Source organism: Notothenia coriiceps, unplaced genomic scaffold (genome assembly GCF_000735185.1).
Source record: "Notothenia coriiceps isolate Sejong01 unplaced genomic scaffold, NC01 NC01_scaffold00009172, whole genome shotgun sequence".
NCBI classification, from domain to species: Eukaryota; Metazoa; Chordata; class Actinopteri; order Perciformes; family Nototheniidae; genus Notothenia; species Notothenia coriiceps.
The window spans coordinates 1-5,623 of NW_011341873.1; the positions used below are offsets into that span (position 1 = coordinate 1).

The 5,623-nt window shown below is 42.8% G+C and overlaps 1 long non-coding RNA gene across 1 annotated transcript; it reads right to left on the reverse strand.

The window, feature by feature from the left end:
• Positions 1–2,678: 2,678 nt before the first annotated feature.
• On the reverse strand, positions 2,679–4,727 carry LOC104945112 (uncharacterized). The gene is made up of 3 exons (XR_798307.1): positions 4,268–4,727; positions 4,080–4,149; positions 2,679–4,000 (listed from the first exon to the last, which is right to left on the reverse strand). It is a non-coding gene; the product is annotated as an uncharacterized lncRNA (long non-coding RNA).
• Between the last annotated feature and the right edge of the window lie 896 nt (positions 4,728–5,623).

Here is a 5,623-nt window from a genome sequence, read left to right on the forward strand (position 1 = left end):
CCAGCAGCTTCTACTGAAGCCTTCCGAGTAAATCGCCAGAACGCCGACACCTCCTCATCTCCACCGCTCCCATGTTTTCTTTTGTGTTGCCATAAGTTAGTCTCTCTGCGCTCGGCTAATGCTAATAATGCTAATGCGAGCAAATAAAAATGGCGGCTTCACAAAACTTTTCTGAGTTTTACAGGGAGTGGTTTGCAATTCGCCCAGCCAATCAGACATTGGAACCTTTTCCTCCCACCTCTCTAGCAGGGACTGAAAAGGGGGTGAAAAGGTCCCCGAAAACTAAGTTCTAGTTCCAGATATTTTTGGTGTGAACGCAAAATCCCAGGAACTATTCCTGGGAAAAGTAATCCGGTGTGAAAGTGCCTATCGTATAGTACAGGGTTTCTCAAACTTTTTCATACCAAGCACCACTTAACCAATAAAAAAACACTCGCGGACCTCCTAACTCCACAAATATAAAAAAACACATCACAAATGGTACAAACAGGTGGCAACATGTGTGATGAAGGTGTTGCGCTGGGCTATTTCATGCAATCGAATGAAACTTGAGCTCGCTCCATTGCGGAGATATTCCCGCGAGAGTGCGGAAAACTTAAATGTATTTCAAATGTGAAATTTTACCAATATACTCACGGACCACACTTTGAGAAGCGCTGGTATAGTATGTCGAAAAAGTGAAAAAAAAGTCACAGTACAGCCCGTCAGAAAAAGTTTTTAAAAATCATAGTATGTTGAAATATGTTAAAAGTCATAGTAAAGTAAAAGTAAATACTTCACGATGCACAGAAGTGGCTAAATGTTCCCAGGCCATGTTTCTTTCTCCGATATTGCATTTGCAAAAAGTCACTAACCAGCGTCTCCTCCGTCCGTCTGTAGGTTTTGACGCCAGCATTGGGAAGGTGGTCAGTTACGAGTCGGCCACAACGACCCGGATCTGTGGGAAACCCATCCTGGACAACAACGCCGTGAACCTCTTCACCTCCGTCATCGTCGCTCTCGTCCTGCCGGGGTTAGCGTGGGGGATGTGGCCGCGATAAACCCACTGATGGCTGATAAACTACGCTTCACTCAGAGACATTTGAGAAATCTGTTGATCTGATTGGTCACAGAAGCACTTTGATTGCTCCATCATGGAGAAGAAAATAAACTGACTGATGTGATGCCCATGACTGCACATGTTTTGAGTGTAAGTGATACTCCTAATTGAACAGATGATGGATATTTACATGTTTTGGGAGATTTTCCAAAAAATAGGGAAAGAGAAACTGCAATATTTTCCGGATGTTGGGGGATTTTCTATCTTTCTAAGAACCATAATTGACAGCAAACTATTTTGCGAGTCTCCAGAAGTATCAGTGGTTTACAGACAATATCATGAGAAAAATAACACATCAAACCTACAGAGTGAAACGTCTAAAGAGAATAGAGATGCTAAGATGGATCGGTCATGTGGACAAAAGTATCATTTGACCTTAAATAATTCAATAAATGTTCAGTGTCTTTGTTTTGTATTTCTGATTTGAACTTGCTTGTTTAATGTCATGTTTCTACACTTTAAACAGTTGCCTTGTCCCAACACTGATTTATACAGCATTGTGTTTAACATAATATATATTTCCTGCCTTTAATTTATGTGTTAATAAACCTTTCCTACTTTGAAATGAAAGGGGTTTCCGTTTGTCACTTTTTAGACATACTACACTACTACTACTACAAAGCGTACATTGATTTTTTTTAACCTTGAACATTACTCTTTCCCCAATTCTGGCTGTTATTGTTTTTAAATCTCTTAATGGGCTGACCCCTCAGTACATCTCCGACCTCCTACAGCTGTACACCCCCTCAAGGGCTTTAAGGTTGGCTGGTAGTCCCTAAAACCAAGAGAAGACCAGGGGAGACCGAGGCTTCTCAGCGGTAGCCCCCTGGCTCTGGAACGACCTACCCCCCCATGTCAAATTGTCGCCCACCCTCCAAACTTTTTAGTCTTGCCTGAAGACCTCTTTTCCCTCGCTCTCGAGTCAGTCTGAGTTATGTTTTATCGATGTGGAAAACAAATACCAATTCAGCCGCAGAGTGAACCACAAGTGCTTCTGAGCAGACGTGACCTTTGACCTCTTCTCCTAACGGCCCGTCCACACTACAGCTTCGACAGCTTCAAAAACGGTTTCCAACGCGTCTGCCCATTCACCTTGAATGGGGTGACGTCACGTTGCCTCGCTTTTCGCCGAACTGCATTGTGGGTAGCGGAGCTTTCCTGGCGTTTCAGGCTGCAAAGGTTGAGGGCAGACGCGTTGGAAACCGTTTTTGAAGCTGTCGAAGCTGTAGTGTGGACGGGAACAATGTTCAACTTTTGAAGCTTCTGAAGCTTTTGGTGGAAGCGTCAGCCAATCAAATCATATGCCAGTACAAGCTCTAGCCAATCAAACCGCTGCTTGTGTGTCAGGGGCGGGAGATTCATGTGATTGGTTGTTGGTCGAGCTTCAGACACGCCCGCCGGCAAGCTTTTTTTGAAGCTGTAGTGTGGACGGGCCGTAACAGCGTGAACAGACTCCAGGCATTTGCGTGTTTCCAGAGGTATTACTGTTTTTATTTCAGAGTGTCTGAGAGAAAAGGCACTAAACCAAACCGGGAGAGTGACACTGACTTCGAATGAGAGAAGAAGATGCAGAGTCAGGTTTAAATTAACATATTTATAAAGTTTACACAACAGCAGGCGTACAAACACACACACACACACACATCCCCTAACACACACAGCTTAATATCTACACGTCATCCTGATTGATTAAATACAGCAGGCTCAAAACACCAGGAGCCGTAAAAGGAGAATCCCCCCCACACATTTGTAATGATGTCAGCATATGTACGTAGTGTTTAACAGCACGTAGTGTTTATGTACGTAGTGTTTAACAGCAGGAAATGGAGTGTTTCTTTAGCTTCATGAACGTCTGGAAATCACAAAACAACTGTCATAAAGTCTTAAAGGAATTATAAATAGAATCTTTCTGACTGTAAAATGTTGAGTAGACGCGTTTGCTCTGTGCTCTTGTAGTGAAACTAACTCAGGACGGTGAGGAAGACGGACATCGAGAGGGAAAAACCAGAGAAATAATAACAATCAAGCTGCAACTTCGAAATGTATCCGTTAACTGGATTCATTGGTTTTAAAATGTCCGAAATAGAGGAAAAGTCCACGGCATTGTTGTTACATGTCTGGATTTATCCGTCTGCAGATATTCAGTTTGATCTGATGTTAAACAATAGGAACTCTTCACATCTGAGAGGCTGCTTTTAAAACTTTAATGAATATTCAAAATAGTTTGAGTTTAGTGGACGAAGCATTGCAGCTCTTTAACGATGAAATGATTTGAATTGAATGAGTTTGTTGCTGTAAATACTCACTAAGCAGGTACAGTAAGCCACGTCCCTGGAGAAATGAATTGAACCAGATTTCTGATTATCTTTGCATCAAACTACCCGGACTGCGTTCATCATATACTACAAACGTCAATTAAAAGCTTAAACACATTGTTGGGGGGCGTCTTGATATATTTTTAAGATTCAGCGAAGCCTACTTTAAGATCTCAAACATAAAACAATAAATAATATTTGACTGAAGAGTTCTGGATCAGCGAGGAACCTGAATGACTATTGTTAAACTCTGATTGAATGATTGAAGGTATTTATAAATGAGGGGGAGAAAACAAAGCATAGTCAAAGCTCCTCAGACATTTTCACTTCTCTCTTCATGTCTTCATATTTTGGAGTGTTTACAATAAAGCAAATTTCACATGGAACAGACAGTCTCTCTCTCTCTCACACGAAAACACACTCACACAAAAGGAGGAGGGTCAGGGGGCGGGGCTTCTTGAGGGAGCGGACTGCTGTGATTGGATGCTGGAGCTGTCTGTCAGTCACAGCTGGTCTTTGTAGTAGCCGAGCTTTGCTAAAGACATCTCCCTGCGGAGCTGCATCACCTCCCAGAAGATCTGCTCCGCTGGAAACACAACGAGGGTTAGTGCGTTCACTCAGGAACATCTCGTGTGTGTGTGTGTGTGTGTGTGTGTGTGTCTTACCATCCTGCTGTTTGACCAGCCCTTGGTGGATGTAGCGAATGTAGGTGAAGAAGTTACACACTGCTGTGATCTGAGAGGAAGAGACGGACAATTAAAACATATTTTTTATTTTGTGTGTGCGTGTGTGTGCGTGTGTGCGTGCGTGCGTGCGTGCGTGCGTGCGTGCGTGTGTGTGTGTGTGTACTCACTCTGTATCTACAGTACGGAGAGACGTAGTAATAGTTGGATGAATCTCCAAACTTGATTCTGTGCTTACAGGTTTTGGTCTGACCGCTCAGCGCACATTTTCTATCAGAGACACAGAGAAATAAAAGAGAGACAGGAAGTTATTCGTTTCAATGTGAGGAAAAAATAACTCTAAACACCACAGAGACTCATACTAAGACTGGAGGAAGCAAGGAAAGGAAGCAAGGAGAGAGGGCTGTTAGCATTTATCAAGGTTGCTCTCATCAGGATCGCTTTGATAAACCTGGAGAGGAGGAAGGATTAAAGGAAGGATGGAAGGAAGGATGGTTTGAGTTAGAAGGAGTCAGGAGGGGATCGAGGAGCAAAAATGCCGATGGGAGAGAGAGAGAGAAATATTCTACATTTCAAATTGATAATTTGTTGTCACATAAAGGGGTTAAAGGAACCTTCTTCTGCTCATTTCCAGGTTCATATCTGCCCAGTCTGCTCTGATTGGTTAGCTGGCCGGCTCTGTTGGGATTGGTCAACCTGCTTAGAGATGTCCCGCCCCCCCCTTTTAGCCTATCACGTACAATGTGTTGGAGCGCTAGCCAATAGAGGCGCGAGTGTTCCGTAGTGATGTCACCGTGTTCCGGAACTTTCTATTTGTAGCCTCTGCAGATCATTTACATGCACAGAAACCTTCAGAACAAACCACAGGAAAGGGACAAACCCAAAAAGCAGAACAGGGCTTCTTTAAGAAATGTTGGGGGGGCGGGTGTTTTAGTTGAATTTGTTTGCTCAAGTAAAAAGAACGCACATTGTTTTCCTTGTATGGAAAACATGTTCATTCTGCTTTTGTGGAAGCTGTAATTATCCTTATTTCAAAAAAGCTTTGGCATTATCGTTATCCTCAATATTGTGATGTCAATAAAGCTTTTTCATTTTAATTTGAGAGAGGGAGGGAGAGAGAGAGAGAGAGAGGGGGGGAGAGAGAGAGAGAGGGAGAGAGAGAGAGAGAGAGAGAGACAGAGGGGAGGAGACAGAGAGAGAGAGAGAGAGAGAGGGTTGAAATGTAATTGTATCACTGTATATATATATCATCAATAATATGTAAACATTTGAAATGTATGTTAATGTTGTTAATTATTTTGTATTGTGATGCTTTGGCAACATTGTTTAATTTAACTTTCATGCCAATAAAGCCCCTTTCAATTGAATTGAATTGAATTGAGAGAGAGAGAGAGGGAGAGAGAGAGAGAGAGAGAGAGAGAGAGTAGTGTGTGTGTCGTGTGTGAGAGAGAGAGAGAGAGAGAGAGAGAGTAGTGTGTGTGTGTGTGAGAGAGAGAGAGAGAGAGAGAGTGTGTGTGTGTGTAGTG